Raw genomic sequence first — 20,617 nt, forward strand, 5'->3', positions numbered from 1 at the left:
GCTTAGACTGTAAATCACCTTTAATTATAGGTAATCTTTGTGATGTTTTAACAGATAGAATAACATATTAGTGCACTGAAGCTGAAATGCAGACATATTAAATGGCCTTAATATCACTCTGCCAGAAACAGTCATCTTGCCAACCTCTAATCATCTTCGCGGCCTCCCCTTCCCTTCAGTTCCCAGTGAACGAGGGAATCCAGGCCCGGCTCAGCAAGGACACGGTGGCTCTGCAATGATCTGTAGGGTTTGTGCCGCAGAACAGTAGGTGGAAACGTGTGCCTACATCAAAAAATTATTACCCCTCCATTGATACTGATTTTCATTTGGAGGTCATAACCTACAAAGAGATTAAGGTTGTGTTTGTTGGTTTTCCAGATTCTTGCTGGATTCAAGAAATAACAGACTGGTTCTCGTCACCCATCTTCATAGGATACAGAAAGGGTTGAGAAATCCTGCCTCAGACCCCACACTGCTGTTCTAGCTGAAGTCTCCAATTTCTCTTTAAACATCAGGAAGCCTTTCCTACACACTTTTGTGACAAACTGAAAATTGGTTGTTGATTGTTAATATTTATTTGCTGTTTTCACATTAGATTAAAATACAGAACATGCTCTTTCAACCCACCCCCCAAAATACCTGGTTACTTGATTCTCAGTTATTTGAAATCCAGATAATAACTGACTCTAGTCTATTGAGGTAACTACTGTTATCATCTAAGCATTAAATATTCTTAGCTTACAGAGTGTCTTTAAATCTGTTTCATCAGTTAAAAAGCAAGATAAACGTGCACACAGAAATTTTTGACAGTCTTTCATCTGATACACTGACAGAGAATTGTATTAGCTCAGCATTATTTCACAGTCATTTATTACTTACTTGCTTTAATGCATAGGCACTTGGCTAGATCAAAGTTTAAAGGAACTATATCTAGGTTTTAAAGAAAAATTTAGTGAAACGTTCACAAAATTGTTCCAAATTCCCCCAGAAAAAGAAATTCGTCGCTTGGAAGGTATTTCAGAAGCATGTTTTGTGTACAACTTGGGAAATCAGTGTGAGTATTCAGTAAATGTTTTTAAATGAATGTTGCATGGCTTTGATCAAAAAATTAAATACACAAAAATTTGTCATCAATTTATGTGTATTAAATAAATACACATAAATAAAACTCTTACCCCTATTGGTTGTATGTATATTGCTCCAGCCCAACTTGCATCCCACATTTCAAGCTGCTGGATGCTCTGTGAGTAGGATCATATCACTGTAAGTCTGCCTCATGTATGGGAACCGCCCGTCACTCATCACCAGGTCTGGGCTGAGACCAGCATCCATCACTTGGACACGCGACAGGAAACAGTCGGGCTGGCTGAATATATACACCACACTAGAAGGCCGCGACCTACATGGAGAAAGTTGAGGGTCTTCAAAAAAGATTTCTTTTGACTGAGAATACATTCCTCACCAGTATACTTTACTTCTTAAAATTCCTACTAGTCATACGTCTTCAAAAACTGTGTGTAGTATGTTCAGGGAGGATGCCATCAGTTGTTAAATTCTGACTGAAATTATTGTAGCAGATTCACTTTAGCAGAGGGGAAAAAAAATCTGTGTTTTGAAACACAGAATACACTAAGGGAGGAAAAGTTCAGTCCCTTGCAACAGTGTCATATAGAGGAACAGACAAGAATGTGCTAGAATGTGCTAGAACATGGTTCCCTGGGAACCTGATACATACTTGCAGCGGCAGAGAGACTAGCACATAAAGAATAGTTAGCAGGCTTAACAAAGGCGAGGACTAACTTTGTACTGTATAGAAGTTTGTCCCTGAAATGAAAAGTATTTTTTTTACCTACAAAATTTCAAAATATGTCTTAATGATATAATCCACTTCTAAAGCAAGGAAACAGACATTCTCATACACTAATAAATTGATAGAAGATTTCTACAAGGCAATTTGATAATATATATCAAAAGATTTAGAAGTTTGTGTGTCTTTGGGCTGTAATTTCACTTCTAGAAAGTTATTTTGTATAAATAATCATAGATGGGGAAAGATATAGCAATATTATTATTTCTAATGTGGGAGATTTAGAAGAAAATGTTTATTACTTATTATTGCATTGTTCTTGCTGAGCTATAGTTTCTGTGATAATAATTAATTAATTATGTAATATGGAATCAGCAATAAAATTTAAGAAAAAAAGTTTGTTCATGGTCAGCGAACTCCTTTGGTATCTATAGATTGAGAGTCCCTTCCAGGAACTTCATGCAGACTACTCCGGTGTCACAGAAATGCTCAGGTCCAAGAATATATGGAAAGACTATGGGTAAATACTCTTAAGACAGTGCCTCTCCTGAGAACAAACCAAACATGCCAAATGTCAGTCAAATGGTCGTGGTTTGAGAAATGGAGAAAAAATTGGAAGTTTGAATTAATTGAAATATATATATTTTGAAAACAGTTTATAATTTCTCATTTACTTTTTAAAATACAACTAAATACACATGAAATGTAGACAACCCTTAGCATTTCCATTCTTAGAACCTTGGAGACCTTCTCTTTTATCCAACCTCTGCTTTTCCTAGTGTAACTTCTTTACTATGGAATTTCATGCAAAGAGAACAGCATTTCAGGACATCATGGTTTTCTCAAACCAGAACCGATCTGAATTTGTACTAAAACAGCCAGGAATAAAGAAAAATTATCTATATAACATGTGAACTCAGAACTGAAATATTAAAAACGACAGTTTTGCACTCAGGCTCATTTTTCAGAAGGGCTTATCTCATGGTTTGATTTTTGTTTCTTAAACATTTTCCAATATTTGATCCTTGAAACCTTCATGCAACTCTTTGCAAAGATTAAAACCTCGGCCTGTTTCAGAATGTTTCCACTTTGTTCTCAGACATGGTATGAACTGGCAGGCCAGCCCCCAGCTGTCTCTATGGCAGCATTGGGAGTGGCTGCTGTTACACATGGGATGTTTTTCCAACCTGACACTGTCATTGCCCTACACTGACACATGTTTCCCAGCTGAGCCTAAATCCAAATTGAATTGAAAAGTTATCTGGCTAAATGCCAAATGCAAAACTTCCCTGACCTGTCTTCCCCGTTCTCTGACAGTGTGCACGTGTACTGACTAGTCTGAAAATAGCCAGTCTGTAAATAGGGGGAAATCTGCCCACGAGGTACTGGCACAATGAAATGATCATCTTGTTTTGTTCATGTAGACAAATAACCAGTCAATTCGGGGGGGGGGGGGAAGCAAATATTTTCTTTTTAATGTTTGATGGTTGATGAGTTGACTTACTTAATTGCATGATTTGTTTATACTAGTTAGTCGAGTTAGCTACATAGTTGAATTTTAAATCTGCATTTTCATAATCTGAGGAAAAATTCCCCTTGAGTGATGGTTTAAGTTCTGATCAAACTACTGTAGTCAATATTTAAGCATATGTCAAGTGCAGCCGATATTTAGGCATAAATGCTCGGAGTAGGAAAGCCTCATAGAGTTTGTTTTGGCCAGTGGCTTTCAAAGATACCTGGGCTTCCGTATTTCCTTCTCTACCCCTACGAAGACAGCAATTTCACCTTTGACTGTTTTGTATGTTGGATTTCCTGAAACAGCAATAAATATACAGCTTAAAAACCAGTGACCCAGCCGAGCCTTTTACTCATTTCACCCCTGTACAGCATTGCACAAAGACGGGAAGCCCAGACCAGCTTGGAGCCTACCAGGCTTGGCTACTTGCCTTCAAGGAATGTTTGTGCCCTTTTCTAAAGAGTTGCTGTAATATCACTTCGTGGCAGCCATGTTGCCACCATTTGAGTGTCAATTTTTTTCAGTCTAACAATTTAGTGCCACTTCCAGGGTTTTATTGATTGTTAAAACCAGTTCATATAAGAAAATGAGGAGTAAGATTTATGGAAGGCTCCTTTTTAAGCGAGATTCATCTATACAATCATTCAGTCTCCCTAAGTTATGTGAATGGAATTTGTTTGCGTAAATCTAATTCCACCAAAGTCTTCTAACCTGTGGACTAATTACATGATCTAATTTTGAAGTTTTTCCAAAGTTAATCGCTGAGTTCTCTTGTCTTTTATGTGTCATCTTGCTTTTTCACATTTCATTAGGTATCTAAACCAAGAGAGACAAAGTACAAGCTTATTTATATGTCATAAAATCTCAAGATAATGGAAAATATTTTATCCCAGTTTGATCTACACATGAGGTAGGTGGTTCCCAAACCAATGTTTTGTCAGGTAATAAAAGTACAAATACTATGGGCAGCAATAGCTTAAAACATTTTTTTAAATAATCCTAAGAACAGTTAGTTTGCTAAATTCAACTTCATTTTTCATTGAAATGAATCTTTGCATGCATGTACCAGTATGTCTGTATGGGTTTGTATGTGTGTGCAGATGTCTGATGCGGTGTGATTGGAAGGAGCTTTGCATGTTATATCAGAAGACATGGGTCCAAGTCCTGCTCCATCATTTGTTCATTGTTTGACAATAGAGAAATCACCAACTGTTTTCTCATCTAAAATTAGGGCTAGCAGTGCTTGTCCAATCTGTTTCAAGGGCTTCTTATAGCAATCAAAGGAGATATTGTATGTAAAACTTTATTAATTACATGTATAGTGTTCTAATTACATATACTGGTGAGTGGCATAATTCTACCAATAACTCAATATAAAATTTGGGGCAAGTCATTCAACTTTGCTGAGCCTTATTTCTTCACATGTGACAGTGGATTTTAATGGACTCATGGGCATAGAAGTGTAAACGTTGAGGACAGATAGCTAGTTATGACTCCTTTGGTTTTTTTTTTTTTAAGGAACATAAACTCAACTGGAAATAGTGTTTACTGAAAAGTCTCCAGTAACCATGGCAAAGAAGCAACTGAGCCTCAAATACCACTGGAACCAGAACTTTGAACGCTTAACACTGTCTCTCTTCTCACTGCATATTGTTTTTAGTTTTTCAGACAAACATCCTACATGTGGCTGGACACACAGCCACCAATAACACACCTCATAATTTTGCTACAAAAAGAAAACCCTGATGAAAATTGCCCACCTCCCTGCCCTAAGCCTGACGCTAGTTGAAAAGTCCCAGCAAGAGCCTAGCTGGCTCAGGTTGTCCAGTCAGCGGCCCCAGACAGGAGTGTCACTGGTCGTCCCCACTTAAACGAGGTGGATGGAGGGAAAGACAAATAGTGTTCCCTGAGAGGAGAGGTGATGTCCCCAGAAATGAGGGCGGGTCTGAGTCAGTAAAAACAATAAATGCTCACCCAGAAGCACAGCGGGATGGTCATGCTGTGCCTTTTGGCCACTCCAGTTACTGCAGGCTAACGATGAAGTTCTCTGTCAAGCGGGACAAGCAAAACCCACTCCTGCCTTCTATGGCTGGCGCGAGGAACAAGCGAGAGCATAGATATAAAGGTGCCTTAAGCGTTTAAAGTGCTGTATCAATAGGTAAACTCAGTTATCTAGTTCTCTCTGCATTTCGGTCACCGCCTAAACTCTTCTAGTTTAGAATCTTATACAAGTGCAGAACCAAGGATTAAAGCTACTCTCTAATTCTGTTTTGTTAGGAAACAGCACTATTGCAGAGGGTTTTTTTTCTCATAATTAAAATTTTATTCATCTCCTGTTAAATCATGCATGCGATTTACTTGGGGCTATCGCAGAAATTTTTTCAATTCAAAAATGTAAATTACAAAATACATTATTTATCATGTACACGTAGCTGACTATATTTTAGAGTATCACCTGAAGAAACAACAGTAGTTTAGATTCTTTGACATTACACTAGTTTCTGTGTTCTGCCTGTTCCTTTCAAGTCTGTTGATAAAGCTTTTCTAATCTTGAGCAATTTCTGGGGTGACTCTTGCCTGCTGTGGAACCGGTTCTGTTCGGCAATCGCTTTGCACATTGCATGGAGTTGTTTGTGGCCCCGTGAAGGGGACCGACATCTCACACTTCACTTATTTCAGTGCCACCTAGACCCAGCTTCTCTGCGTTGGCCCCATGGGTACAGTCTACCTGGAAGGTACATATCCCCACTCACTACCCCTGCCCACTCTCCAGTGGGATGAGTCCATCATATCCTTCCACACTGGTGGAACACGCTGCTTCAGGATAAATATCGAATCTGCTCACTCTCTCCCTTTCGGGGTGCTTCTTAATGTGGGTGACTATGGGAGCGGAGTGGTTCCACTGGCACTTCTCAGGCATAGCTATGTGCATCTTCTCAAGTTGCTACATGTGTACGTTTTGTCTCTGCAAAGGTAAAACCTGAGTGCCCGCCAATTTCTCTGCAGGAGGAGTGCAGCGACCTTCAGGGCTGCCAGAAGTATTTGGCATGTCATTGAAAAAGCAGGAGGCACAGCAGACTTAGCCAACTGAGCCTCTCTGCCCCCCACCTGATGGGGAGCTCATGTGGGAACTGGACTAGGACTGCCCTGGTCTTTTCCCTCTGGGCCTGGGATGTGGGGCTGTGACCAGAGGGAGAACCTCCTGCCTGTGACTACAGTGGGAGAGCTATCAGATAAATGCTGAACATAATATTCTGGGGTGAGGGCCAAGGTCAGGGCCAGCGAGTGTGTCCAAACCATGTCATAAATTAAAGTAACTATTGGAAGACGGGGAGCTGAGTTACGGAGCCAGAATGAGTGCTGCTGGGCCACAGAGCGAGCCAAGAACTAGGGGAAGGAGGAAGTGTGACAGGCCCAAGTGTCAAAGGTCAGGCAGGCCAGTTAGGCGTTTCTGCTGGCTGGCTGGCGGGCCAGGAGGGTTCCAGGTCTGCAGACACGGTAGGCAAAAGCATGCTTTGCTCACTTCCTGGATCACTCCATCTGCTCCAGGGAGCCCCAAGTGAACGCTAATTTGAAGCTCTTCACAGATGGGCAGGAAATTCTATTCTTTCGTTACTCTAATCCCAAACAAGCTATGATACACACAGAGCCAATTTCAGGTTTAATCATGTTACCTCTATCCAAACAGAAGTCAATCCCCATTTTCGTAGCCCTGCAGAGCCTCAAGAGTGCCTGTGCCTTTCCTGCAGAGAAAGACGCTGCGGCCGTGATACAATCAGACACCGAATCGTGCAGATGAGTTTGTCATTGTTTTCTCGCTGTGTGCTTGTGTGGAGGGGTCAGGCAGGGTACTGTTCTGGGACAGTTTCCATGCTTTATCTAACTATCCATACACTTCCTTCTCAACCCTCCTCTTCCTGTGGGGACATTTTCATGTCCAATGGCATAAGATTCCAGAGGAAATGGGAGCCCTTTAGGATGATCTAAATCCACATCCAATTGCAAGGCCAGGCTTTCTGTTACCAATTCAATCATAGCACATAAAACTAACCACATACTCCTTAAAAAATTGGTTTTCAAATCCAAGCATAATCGCTTCTACAATGCTGTTGACCTGCTAACTGCTTTTCTCATATAAAGGCAAAACTAGAGTGGTCCTGCTACTCAGACACAACCTTGTTTAATTCTTTAAAAAGCATTTCTGACAGAAAAAAATCTAACACATATAGCTATCCGGGAGTTGACACACATTAGTAACTCCGACCATTTGGTGATGGAGTTATTCTTTCTAGGTAATTTGGGTTTGAAATGCTGACGCAGCCCCATGTCCACCAGTTCAGGGCAAGGGCCTCTGCTCTGCTCTCTGTTCTGCGCCCCGCCCCCTCCCTCAGCACCTGAACTGTGGAATTGGATGAAGACCCACCTTGGCTGCTGGAGATGGAGACATCCAGGTGGCCCATGAGTAATCCAGAGGCGGTTGTAATTTTCATTCTCTAGGCTTGCTAATCGGACTGTTAAATAGTTTGGGACTCTGGAGGACAAGAAAAAGACCTTTTTATTAAAAAGCCTTCTTTACTCACAGCCTCACTGCCCATTCAGTAAAAACTGATCACTTTTGTAAAATGTTATTTTCTCTGGTAGGAACCCCGCCACCCCCCCCCCCCCGCCCCGGACTATACTCCTTTCTTTGTATCTGTAGGTGCTAAAAATAATAATAAAAAAAAAGAATACTTTTTCTCCCACCTTCTAAGTTCTTCTAGCTGGGCTAATAATCTAATGAACAGAGACAGATTCATAGGAGAAAATCAAAATTTTAATACATGCACACAGGGAATTCACATATGCATGAAAATTCCAGAGACAATGAGGTAACATTGGGTATGTATGACAGTTTGGACAAAGGAGAAAAGGGGGAGATGGGATCTTAGATTTCAGAAGTGAGAACAGGAGATTATAAACAGTCAAGGAAACTGGAACACACCAGGCAGGCAAACTCTTTTTTAGCAAAGCTAACAGGCCCCTGCCTGAAGCCCTATTTACCAGATTTAATTCAAATCAGGCTGCTCGGGAGAACATCCCAATGTTCCCTTCCTGGAGCAGCCTTTCTATCTGAATCTCTTGGGCAGGAAGAGGGGAGGGCCACAGGTTCTTTCTGAGTCTTGTTTCTCAATAACCAACTTAAAACCAGTACCCCAAAGGCAGCGTCAGGATGGTTAAACTTGGGTTCCATTCATATCCAAGGATTTATATGTGCAATTTCTCTTAACATTAATTTTCTTTCTATCAAAATTTGAGTATATCACTAAAAATGGTTGAAAACACAAGACTCTCTCCATCCAGTGACCAGAAAAAAGGATTAACTGCTATGTCCTCTTTTAGGATACTGCCATGCCCTCTCGGGTTAAAATAAGCCTTAGGGGGGGAAGTGACTCCCAGGCTTGTCCTTTTCAGGTGAGAATCTTGAAGAGATGAGGAGGTAAAAGCACCTTAAACAAGGGGAGGTAAAATGGTCCCCGGGCCACATGGCTGCCAGGGGTGTGTAATGCAGGATCTCAGTTCTCACTCCACGCAGAAGAACGCAGGGTATGGTGAGGCCGAAAAGGAACACCCACGGAGCCATGGATGGAGGAGTCATACCACTATATTCTCGCTGGAGGCTGGTCGAGACACAAAAGTAAACATCAGCCAGTACCCCAACAAGGGGTCCTCCTGCACCCCAGTCTCACTGGCAGCCAGATGAGACACAGGAAGTAGTATCAACACGATCTGCAATCCACACCTGCTTGCTAACCGCACTTGCTAGCCTCAATCCTCCGACCGCTTTTCCGCCAACCAACCAACCCCCTTGCCAGCCTAGCCATGGCAGTTATATCAGTGACCAATGACTAACCGATAACAGCTAATGGCCACCCAGCCACAGCAGATGGCCATCTGATTACAGCTGATGACCGTCTACTACCCAATCCAGCACCTTTCCACATGAAGCCCAGAGCCTGGAAAGTGCTCTCTAGGACTCTGTCCCCACAGGGGGATACCACAATTACTAGGGATATCTCCAACACTCCCCAGGCTTTAGATGCCCTGTGATTTGAATGAACTCCCACTTCGGGACCCAGAGGTGAGGAAGAAGAATTTGCCTGATGGGGATGATCAAAAGTTTATTGTAATTTTCTTTTCACAGGCAGAGCAGCTGCCAAGGAAGCCAAGGAAACTTGTTGCAACTCGGAGCACACCACCACGACTGGTGTCAGAGCCCTGCGTTCTAGTCCTTTTTCCACCACCAGATAGCTGTGTGCCTGTGGGTTTGGCACTCCTCCTTCTCCTGCCTTCACAACAGACAAATTCAATTGCGGGTATGTTTTCTTTAACTTTTCTTCCAGTTCCAACGTTCTATAACTACAGTAACCCATAATAGCAAGAATGTTAAGGTTGTTAGATGAGCAATGGATTCTCAAATGTGAGTTAAAGGATGGATTCCTTTAAACATGGCACTGCTATTTTATGTCAAGTGACCTCTAGGAATATCCTGACATAGAGCCTGAATAACAAGCCAATAAGTCCCAGACAGCAAGGGAAATGTCCTATTATATGAACAAACTAGCAATTAGGAGAATTGAATGATTTTTGTCTTAATTAGGAGAGCAATAATTTAGCAAGCACCTACTATACCAGACGTTGTGTTAAACTGTTTACATCCATTCCCTCATGTCACCTTCGAAACAATCTTGTGGCATTTCCACCCATTTTACAGATGAAGAAACTGAGTCTCCGAGAGAATAAGTAAACTTACCCATATCACTCAGCTCAGACGCAAGGCCATGTCTCTCTGATCTAATACCAATATTCTTCTTAAATACTCTATTGCTCGTTCATTAGGAAATGACAGAAACCTCTACTAGAAATACTGCCTTAAGTGTAGGAACTTTGGTTTGATCACAGATCATCTCTTGTGCTTAGAACAGGACCTGCACAAAGTTTATTCTCATTGAAAATTTGTCAAATGAAAAGTAACCACCCACATGCTGACAAGGCCGCTGTCTTCTTGGTGTTATCGTCTACAGAACAGTGGTGTCAGGAGAATTTTCTGAGATGATAGAAATGTTTGTTACCTGCATTGTCCAGTTGGTAATCTCGTGTGGCTACTGAGCCCTGGAAATGTGGCTAGTGAGGCTGAAGAGCTCAATTTTAATATTATTTAATTTTAATGAATTTAATTTTCAATAGCCACAAATGACTAATGGTTACCATATTGGACAGTGTGAGACTAGGGTAAAACAGGGATGAAATGTCTGACGTACAGTAAGAATCTGGATTTCCCAATGAGAAAACAGAGACTCTTGAGATTCAGCATCCTGCCCCACGACTGATGAACGGGAAGGGATAAAACCATGATTGACTCCTGAGTTTTTCCTGTTACAACCCAAACTCATACTTTCTCCAGCACCTTCCTGTACAACATTACAGAAAAAAAGAATCAAGAATCGTGGGCTAAAGAAGCCCCAAAACACGTACGAATGGGAGCACCAACCGACCATTTCCAGGATTTGGAATGGCTTCGCACAGAGAACTTGATCTTCCTTCAGAAACGGGAATCCGTTGTCTTTCGTCAAAAGCTCAGCAAATAAAATATATCACAAACGGAATTTGCATTCCAGCATTGGTATCTGTATCTTCCCATTACAGTGGGCGTTTTACCAGTTCATGTCCACTGTGCCTGGGTGGTCAAAATAAAAGAGCAGTGGGATTAGTGGCAGGGATGGTGATTCATGAGGGTGATTTGTGCGGGTATCCTGACTGCCCTTGTGCTAAACAGTGTTTCTCAGACTGTCCATCGTCAGCTCCCAAAGGTGCCTTTTCAGACGTCTTCTCCTGGTTGCCCTCTCTCAGGGAGCTCCCGTACCACAGATCTGCTGTTGATCTATTTATGTACTGTGTGTGTAATTGTTCTTTATGCATAAAAAGAATGCGATTTTTTTTTTTGCTCCCAAGAACTACTTTTCATCACCTTGCAGGGGTAAGGGGTGATAACACCTTGGTTAAGAATGTTCTAGAATGGATTAACTCTTTTTGCAATGAAGGGAGGCAAAGTGGAAAAGGCATGGGTTCCAGTCAGGCAGGCTCTACTTTCAGTCCTGGCTCTGCCTCTTACGGAAATGATTATTACTTAATCTCTTTAAGCGTCTGTTTTGCTTTTCTATAAAATGGGGATAAAAATAGTCACAACCCCCAGGGTTGTTGTGACGGTTACACGAGGTTATGATATTCATTAAGAGCCGTTATGCAAGGTTATAAATATTCATTAAGAACCCGTGGCAAAAAAAAAAAAAAAAAAAAAAAGAACCCATGGTATGCAATAGGTGCTCTCTAAATGTTGGCTAGTTGCATTCTTTTTATTCACATAGAAGCATCTGGCAATGCAGTTGACTTTCAAACCTCTGGTTTCCTGGAGGTTGCCGCTGGGCTTTCCAAGGTCTTGGACCAGCTGCTTGTCTCGGGGCAAAGGTTCCTAAGAAGTCACTACTGAGAGAGACGCAGGGTGTCTTGCTCATTCAGCTCAAGTCAAATCTTCCCAACACTTATCAAGGCCCTTATCTGAGCTGATGAGACTGAAAATCACAGGCCGCGTTTGCCTAATATAAAATATGCACAGGAACACCGTCTTAATTAGATGTGCGTGTCTCTGAAGATATAAATAAAATGCTTCTTTTTTTGATATGTCTAATTTAATAGCCTAATAACGGGGGAATGTTGCTGAAATATAATTCAGGGGGTGAGGGAGAAATTAATAAACTCAAATATTTAAAGCTCAACAGCAATTAACAACCCATTTAGAACAAATTTGCAGATTTTAATGTTACGTACCCTTATCCAACCAGGACTAAGCCTGGGGTTCATCATTATTCATTTGCAGACCTAACAGGATTCTCTGCCCTTTGGCTGGGAGGCACTTTCCAATGCCATTGTGCAGGAAGCCCCATGGGCCCAGGGTGGAAATTCAGAAGTCCCACCCGAAGTGCCACAGGCTCCATGGTCCCCACATTCCCTGTTCACTATTTCTGCTTTTCTCACTTCCTTAGGGACTTGGATTTTCATTTTTGTGCTGCCTGTTTAGCTACACACATCCGCCCTACAAGAGATTACAATACTTTATTCTTAAGGGTCCTCGGGAATCAAGCAGTGTCTACACCAATGACCTCTGGTCATCTAGGGCAAACCCTGGGTTCAGGGCTCCTTCGTGCGCCTGTGGAGGGGATATGAAGGTGAGTCTCCAGCCTGTGCACTGAGAAATCCTCCTGGCGTGGAAGCCTGTGGGTGAGTGGTGTGTGTGGGCTCCGTGTCACTGAACCTATCCCCACTGGTGCCTGTGTCCGAAGGGATGGGGGGGGAGGTCTGGAGCTGGGGAAAAAGGGAGGGCATGTCGTGAACATGTAGTGGAGACGCTTCCTCAAAGATGCTCAATCAGTGGGTGTGGGAGGGCGGGCGCTGGAAGCATCAGGATCAGAGAGAGAAGAGCCAAACGAGGGTCATTTCTTCTACAATAATTTTTACGTATGGACCCAGTAGGGGAAAACTGCCAAGAAAGGGAGTGGAGAGTGAAGGGCCACACCGTGCGGGACAAACGGAGAACGTACAGAGTTTGCCTCTTGTGTGAGCAGAGGTTCAAGACAAGGAGGCCTTGAGATGACTGCTCGTTGCAAGGGCCCCACCTTCTGCAGGAGAACCTACCACTGGCCCAGTGAACCCCGGACCCCTCTTTGAGAGCTGCTCTAGTCCTCCCAAAGGGCCCCATGAGCCATGCTCGTCCTGCATGATTCTGCCCGTTTGGTCTCAGCCAGGGGTCTCTCCCCACAGTTGTTCTCCAAGAATTTGGCATTGGAATTTGGAGGTGCTAATTCTCTGCTGCTCATTCGGATGGCTGTGAGGCAATTTGGGAAGTTGGAACCAATGCTGTGCGGTGGGTGGCCATCGTTAGCTGTTTGACAGAGGCAAGGAAAACTGGGTTACAGAGACAGAAAGGAAGACACAGAAAAGAACTTTGATAAGTGATCAAGGGTCGCACTGCCTGGGTTTTGAAGGCTTATCGGCCAGCTTCCACTCTTGGTCCTTGGTAAGGCCTGACTGTGTTTCTGCTCCTGGGTACTATTTATCTAAAGAACAAATTCCTCTGTTTTTTGCTGAGATTCATGTGTGTTGTGATCACGACTGTCAAAGGGGTGTCCGGTGGGGCGGCCTGCGGGGTCTCTGCTCCCGCTCCCCACATAAGAACGCAGGACATGGTGAGGCCAAAAAGGAACACCCACGGAGCCATAGGTAGGGGAGTCATACCACTATGGTCTCACTGGAGGCTGGGTTTACACGACGTGCGACCTGCTGTCCGCTTTGCTGCCAACCGACCAACTCTCCTCGACTCTCCTTACTCTCCTTCAGTCTCCTCCTTCACTTTCCTCGGCTCCCCTCCATAGCCGCGGCAGTTATATCAGTGACCATTGGCTTAATGGCTACAGCTGACGGCCAACCAGCCACAGCTGACGGCCATCAACTATCCGAGCCAGCACCTCTCCACATGAGGCCGAGAGCCTGGAAACTGCTCTCTGGGGCTCTGTCCCCACAACGACCAAGGACAGCTATGGACATGGATGACAACTCCAGAATGTTGGAAAAGGCAGTGGACCAAAGATGAGTTAAATTCATCAACAGGAGATTCCCTAGACCATGTAGGAGATTTCTCCACCCAGAAGCTGTAGGAAAGGAAGGGGACAGGACCGCCTGCATGCTGGATGAGAGTGAGTACAACAGGGGAACAGCCGGGGCTGCCTAGAGGATGGCGTCGCACTTTGGGGTCACCTCCCAGAATCGGAGGGCTGTTCAGCCGGCCACAGTCCCTGAGATCACAGGCTCTCCATTTAAGACGATGGATTCGTTTCCTGGGGCTACCATAACACACACCACACCCTGATGGTTTAAAACTACAGAAATCTAGTCTCTCATAGTTCTGGGGTGCAGAAGTCCAAAGTCAAGGTGCCTGCAGGGCTGGGCTCCCTTTAGAGGCTCTAATAGAGATTCCGTCCCTGGCCTCTTGCAGCTTCTGAGGACTGCAGGCGCCCGTGGCTGTGGCTCTGTCAATCCATTCTCTGCCTCATCCTCACCTGGCCTTCTCTCCTCTGGCTCTCCTCTGTGTGTCTCTTATAAGGACAGCTAGCTGTCCCTGGATTTGGGGCCCACCCTGGCAATCTAGGACGATCTCATTTCAAGATCTGTAATTTAATTGCATCTGCAAAGATCCTTTTTCCAAATAAAGTTACAGTCACAGCATCTGCGGTGAGAATGTGGATGTATCTGTTGGGTGGGGGGGCTGCTGCAACTCGCTCCCCGTGGTAGACAGCAGAGGGGAGCACTCATTGTGGAACATGGAGTGCAAGTACCTTTCCTGTTACATGGTATCTAATGCTCCTTCCTTTTCTTTTACTTAAACTTCTTCTTGCTACGTAATGGACAGTTTACTTCTAGGGGAGGATTTTGTGCCAGTCAATCAGGCAGCTCGGGCGGGGGGAGAGAGACACCCAGGCTTCTCAGTGGGAATTTGAGTCCAAAGATAAGATAAGATAAAGGTACCTAGAGCAGTCAGACCATAGGTTTCCTTTGTCCCGTTTTAACACTGAAGCTTGAGGCATGATGTTTCCTTTGGGTAAGCGAGGAGAGGAGGAGACGAGACCACCCACTGGAACTCGGCAGAGCTGGTGGTGCTGAGGCTGGAGGGGGCCCCCCTCAGTAAGGTAGTTTTCAGGTGGGAGACCAAGGCTTTGACAGGTGAGAGGGGCCAAAGGTAAATGAGTAGATTATAATAAGCAGATGGAGTGGGGGATCCAGGAGGGGTACATTACATTTTTTCTATTAGATAAACTTCTGTTTTTTCCAAACAACCTTAAGTGATAAAAGGACATCTGACAGCTACTGGGGTAGCTCTGAGACTTTTTAGAAGAACCGAACAATCCACTTCTGGAACCAACATAGCGGTCAGAGCAGATTCTACCATTGACATTTTCTAGAGCTCCATCATGATGTACTGTGCTCCAATAACATCCACTTTCAAGTTTCAGATTCTTGAGGGAGAATGTGACCCCAATCAAGTGTGACAATAATCAGCCATGGTGTGGGCCTGGTGGCTGTGAGCTGGAGAAGTCACCCAAATTGGGTCTGTGACAGGTGGGCAGGGGGTGGCCAAAGGGTACAGGGCTGGGTGGTTGGACAGGGGTTGGGTAGGCCAGAGAGCAGGACCCAAAAAGCAGCCTTGGGAGTGCCCTGGCACGGAGCAGCAGATCTCAAACCTTTTTGTCTGCAGACCTCTTCGTACTTTTAAAAATGAGTATCCCAGAGAGACCTAGGTGGGCTCTGTCTATCAATATTGGCCTTATTAGAAATTAAACCTGAGACGTGTTTAAGACACAAGCACATATACAAGCATGCTGTTGCTTGTCAGAGCCATGAGGTCACCACACCCCCGAAGTCTCTGGACGACTCCGCCATATACACCTAAGAGAGAGAAAGAGAGAAGGTCAGCGGCGTCCTACTGTTCCGAAGTTGGTTCTGACCTTGGAGACCCTCTGGAAGTGCCTTAGAGTCCTGTGGGGTCCAGACCACGCTCTGGGAACCCCGCTCAGCAGTCCAGAACGTGTGCTCCAGAGCCAGACGGTCAAGTGTGGGACGTGGCTCTGCTACGCTGCTTCGGCAAGCTCTCACCCACGCAGGGCCTCCACGTCCTCGTCTGAGATGGGTGACAGTGGTGCCTGCTGTAGGGCTGTGGGCAGGAGAAAAGGGTGCCCAGCACTGGCATGCTGTTGTCACTCTGATGAGGCCCAGCACTCCATGGGAGGGAAAGCGGATACAAGGCCCAGGCGTCGGGTCCGGGGTCCCAGGGGCAGGACAGGGGCCTAAGGACCGGCCTTGGGACCCAGGCTCAACTTTGGGGCCTCTGGCTCTGTGAGGGGGTCTACTGCTAAGTTCCCCCACTGTGGGGAGGCTCAGCCCTGGCCCAGGAGCCCAAGTGAACTGGGGGGGGTGTGCATGCGGCCTCAATGGGTCCCCTCCAAGGAGCAGGTGCAGCAGGCGGCCACGGACAGGAGATGTGGGCTGATTTCTCAGCAAAGACAGTTCTCCAAGAAACGTCTTTTTTATGGTGTGCATGACTTGTATTTCTGAGACACATTATTTCTCTCCATCGATCAATAAAAATGTGAATTGGGCCAATTTATGAATATTTCATATATGACAAATCTAAGTTTTTTAATGCTCAAAAATGATTTAAAAGTCCTTCCGTAAGCCTCAGCCTCCTGAATCCTTCTCCGAGCGTCAGTTGAGCCGGAGCCCAGCCCGCGAGGCAGGTGCTGCCACGGGCTGTGCCAGCCTCCCCTCAGCCTCTCCCCCCAGGTCCAGCTCACCCAGGGACGTAGGACTCCAGCTCCTTCCCACGAGAACCAGACACCTGGGTCGCCCATCGGGGGTTACTCTGAGGCTGAGGGTTGTAGGACAGACCAACTGACAGAGCCAGTGGGAGAAGCGGGCTGGAGACGTGACATGGAAGAGCTCATGCACACAGGTGACACGAAAGCCACACACTCGGGTCACATGACCTGCCCTGGAAAACTGCCCGACAATTAGAGTGTGTGACGTTTAAACAATCCCCACGGTAAAGTGAGGATGGAAAGGTAGCCTCTGTGGGGTTAGTGCATCTCCCCACACCACATGGGGGTGCACTGCCTGAGGCCCCCTGCTTTGGCGCCGTCCCCCGTCCTCGGCCCACCATGCCCACTCCCGCCCCTGCTCCCAGGTGTCCTCCCTCCAATGGGACAACTTTCAGTTTGGGGCCTTCACTGTCCCTCTCGATCGTTCATGAGCAGCAGCACCCAGGGTGCCCACGGGCAGCCCCTCTCACGGGCAGTCTCACTTCTCTGCCTCGTGCCTTGGATTTCCTAACCAGTTACGCTCCCCAGTTTCTACCACAGCTCCAGCCAGGAGCCACGGGCTCACCTCTGACGATCATGGGTGGAGGCCATTTGTTTTAACTTCTTAGCTGACAGGTGAGGACACGCGTTGGAGGAGCTGTAGATTCGCTCACAACATTTCAGGAAACAGGGAAGACAGTTCAGAGCCTATGACCACATGACCACATGCCAAGACATGGGGCACGATGCTCTCTCTCTCCACTCTCTTCATGCGCCTTTCGTTCAGCCTTGGCCCTTTGGGCAAATACACAAGATCCATTTCTAGTTTTGTAAAATGCTTTGTAACCCAGAGAGAAAGAGCCTTACCTAAATAAACAAGTATGTAAACATTTGAAAAGACTTTAACAGTATTTATACTCTTTAACACAAGCTGGCTTCCCTGGGCTGTTCTCGAAGTTGCATTCCTGTCACTACGTGCTGAAGGGTTCTCTGAAGCCTAAGATGCCAGCTGATAAGGAATTCAGGAGGTTAGGGACTCTTGAAGGCCAAAGAATTCTCAGCATGCAAAGGAATAAAGTTATGAAAGTGGAAAATGAAACTCGCTGCTGTTAAATGCCATGGTGCCCCCACCATCCTCCAAGCTCATAGCTGTGCTACGTCTGGTGTGCAGGGGCCAGCCAGGACTAGCTGACGTCCCAGCATTGTGTGACCACCTAGCAGGAAGGCTTACCCTACTTCTGAGAGCCTAGGAGCTCTTCTCATCAGGTGACCGTTCTTACCTGGGTCCAGAACAGTGAAGTCATCTTCTTTGGGTCACACAGCTAATGAGGGGCAGAGCCAGAGCTCATAGGAGGTCTGGTGTCTCAGTTCAGTGTTCTTCCTACTGATGGACCCTGCTCCTCTGCCTCAGGTGGACAGTTCAAAATTAGCTGTGACTTTGAATCTCAGGGGACCACATCATGAATCAGTCGGTTGGGGACATGGGTTTTGCTGAACTAGATTTTGTCTGCTGCAGCCCTGTGTGACAGGGACTCAGTATTCACATCTGCTCTTGTCACCCCTTGTTCAGAACCTTCAGGGCTTGCCCTGCCCATCCAGCTTTTCATCCTGATTCCATGTGACGGTGGGTCTTCCTGAAGCACTGAGTTGAAACTTCTAGGAGGAAAAAACCACTTTATTTATTATTTTCATTTTAACTATGGAAAGAAGCAAAATTTACTTGACTTTGTAAGATGACACAGATACTTTGGACCTTTCGGGCTATTGCTGCCCTATACGGCGTACTGAGTTTAGTTTCCTCACACACTGGGGATATTTCGAGGGAAGGAGCACAGAGGCAGCGCCAACCTCAGCTGTGACAGCCTCGGGGTCCTCCACGATTTGGCCCCTCCCTGCACCTCCAGACCCCTCGCCCGCCTCATGAAGGGTGAAAGGCCATCCTGAATCACCCGGCTTGTCCCAGACACACTGCTGCTTGCTCAGGGGGTCTCAACCTGGCACTATGAAGGTTTGGGGCTGGATGCTTCCTTCTTGTGGGGGGCTGTCCATACACTGTAGCAGCATATTGCACTAGAGGCCAGCAGCACCCCCATCCAAGCCCTGACCATCAAAAATGTCACCAGATTTTGGCGAATGTCCCCTGGGAAGCAAAAGAACACCTGGTCTATAACCTGCTTTGATGGTAATAGACTTCTCAACGTGGGTCTGTCCAGCAAACTACTCTTCTTTCACGCTCAACTCACATGTCATCTCTGCCTTAAAGCCTCTGTAGCTGCCCTGGCAGGGAAGGGGTCCTGTCTCTGCTGGTTCCCAAGCCTTACAGATTTACCCCCCACTTGGTGGTGCTTCTGTGGCTCTGTAATTGTTTGTTCCCCATCCTCCACAAGGAGACTGTGAACTCCTAGAGGTCGAGGCTTTATACCTCCAAATCCATATTCTTAAATCCTGAGCACTTAGTACAATGTCTGATCTGTAGAAGACGTGAGAGAAATGTTCACTGGACAATCTGCCATTCTAGGCTGGTACTTTCTGGTGATGACTCCTTAGGAAAGCATTGCAGTTATCCTGTCATCGAAGGTCACCTGTGAAGCTCAGCCATCGGCATAATCTCAGCATCACGACATCACTTGATACTTGCTTGGAAAATAAGTTTGCCAAAGGAATAATACAGATTTTATTAATCGTCATAGTAATAGTAGTAGTATTAGTATTGGAGCAATGATAGCAGCTGCTGCCACGTGAGTGTCTTTTCTGCATTCTATTGGGTGTTCTCATTCTAATTGCTAACCCTTATAACATTTCTGTCCACTATTACTCCCATTTTACAGGTGGGGAAACTGAGGCTCCGAGAGTTTAATTCTCAAACTCAGCTTTCTGGTGGCCCTGGGATAATATCCAAAGCAGTTTGACGCCAAACCCCAATCACTGTCCTGTCTTTGGTTTCCACATTTTTATTCTCAAGGGTGATTCTCAAACAGTGGTCGCTTGAAATTGGAATGGTCTCAGTGTACCAGATGAATGGGTTACTGAAACCCAGCTGCAACCTGTGAGACTTCTTATCACTGCAGTGACCTCGAATTCCATAAAAATTTGGAGAAAATCACTTTGATGCTGCATTTGCATACCCAAGTATTGGAGGATGGGTTGTATAATCAAATTATGTGGAGTTGTAAAAAGGGAACATCACTTAAATAGCTTACAAAATTACTTTGAAGATGCACATTAAAATCTAAGGAACCCATCGCCTCCAAGATCTTTACAAAAAGTAAGTGCTAATTGATTATGACAGTTTTGTCTTCATGACTGGCACCATTCTCCGTTTTTACTTCGTTAATGTCACAGCTCGAACACCACCTTCTCCTCTATTCTCTCCCAGCCACATTCATACTTTACTATAACAACAGATGGAATTTATGCACAACTGGCTTTTCCCTCTCTTCCCATAGTTGATCAAAAGGAACAGCCTGAAAAAAACCCCTGGAATTTGCTGAAATTCTGATTTCTTTCAGCAGTTTTATAGATTTTATAACTTATTTTTTATGAACCATGCAAGGTCTCTGGTCCCCAGCATCTGTTTGTTGCATCTGGGGAAAAAGATAAATTCCTGCTTTTATGCTACGGAACCAAATTTAAGAGACAGACAAACAAACAGGTCTTAATAGAAGAGGACAGCGGCACATCGCCCTGCCTCGTGCTGGCTAGCCTCTCTCCCCATCTCCGTGTGGACAGCAGGGGAGGAGAGGGATGCGGCTTGCCAGCTTAAGGATGAAGCCCGGACCTGCAGATCAGGCTAAGAGTTGGTGCTACTCCCAGACGGTTCCTGGGGACGGGTGCTCATGAGCACATGCTTTCGGG

General features: G+C 45.3%; 1 long non-coding RNA gene across 1 annotated transcript; it reads right to left on the reverse strand.

The window, feature by feature from the left end:
- Window positions 1-12,453: 12,453 nt before the first annotated feature.
- LOC308496144 lies at window positions 12,454-17,709 on the reverse strand. The gene is made up of 3 exons (XR_013993112.1): window positions 17,349-17,709; window positions 14,937-15,854; window positions 12,454-13,296 (listed from the first exon to the last, which is right to left on the reverse strand). It is a non-coding gene; the product is annotated as an uncharacterized lncRNA (long non-coding RNA).
- Window positions 17,710-20,617: the final 2,908 nt, after the last annotated feature.

This window comes from Rhinolophus hipposideros (genome assembly GCF_964194185.1).
Source record: "Rhinolophus hipposideros genome assembly, chromosome: 3".
Taxonomy (NCBI): domain Eukaryota; kingdom Metazoa; phylum Chordata; class Mammalia; order Chiroptera; family Rhinolophidae; genus Rhinolophus; species Rhinolophus hipposideros.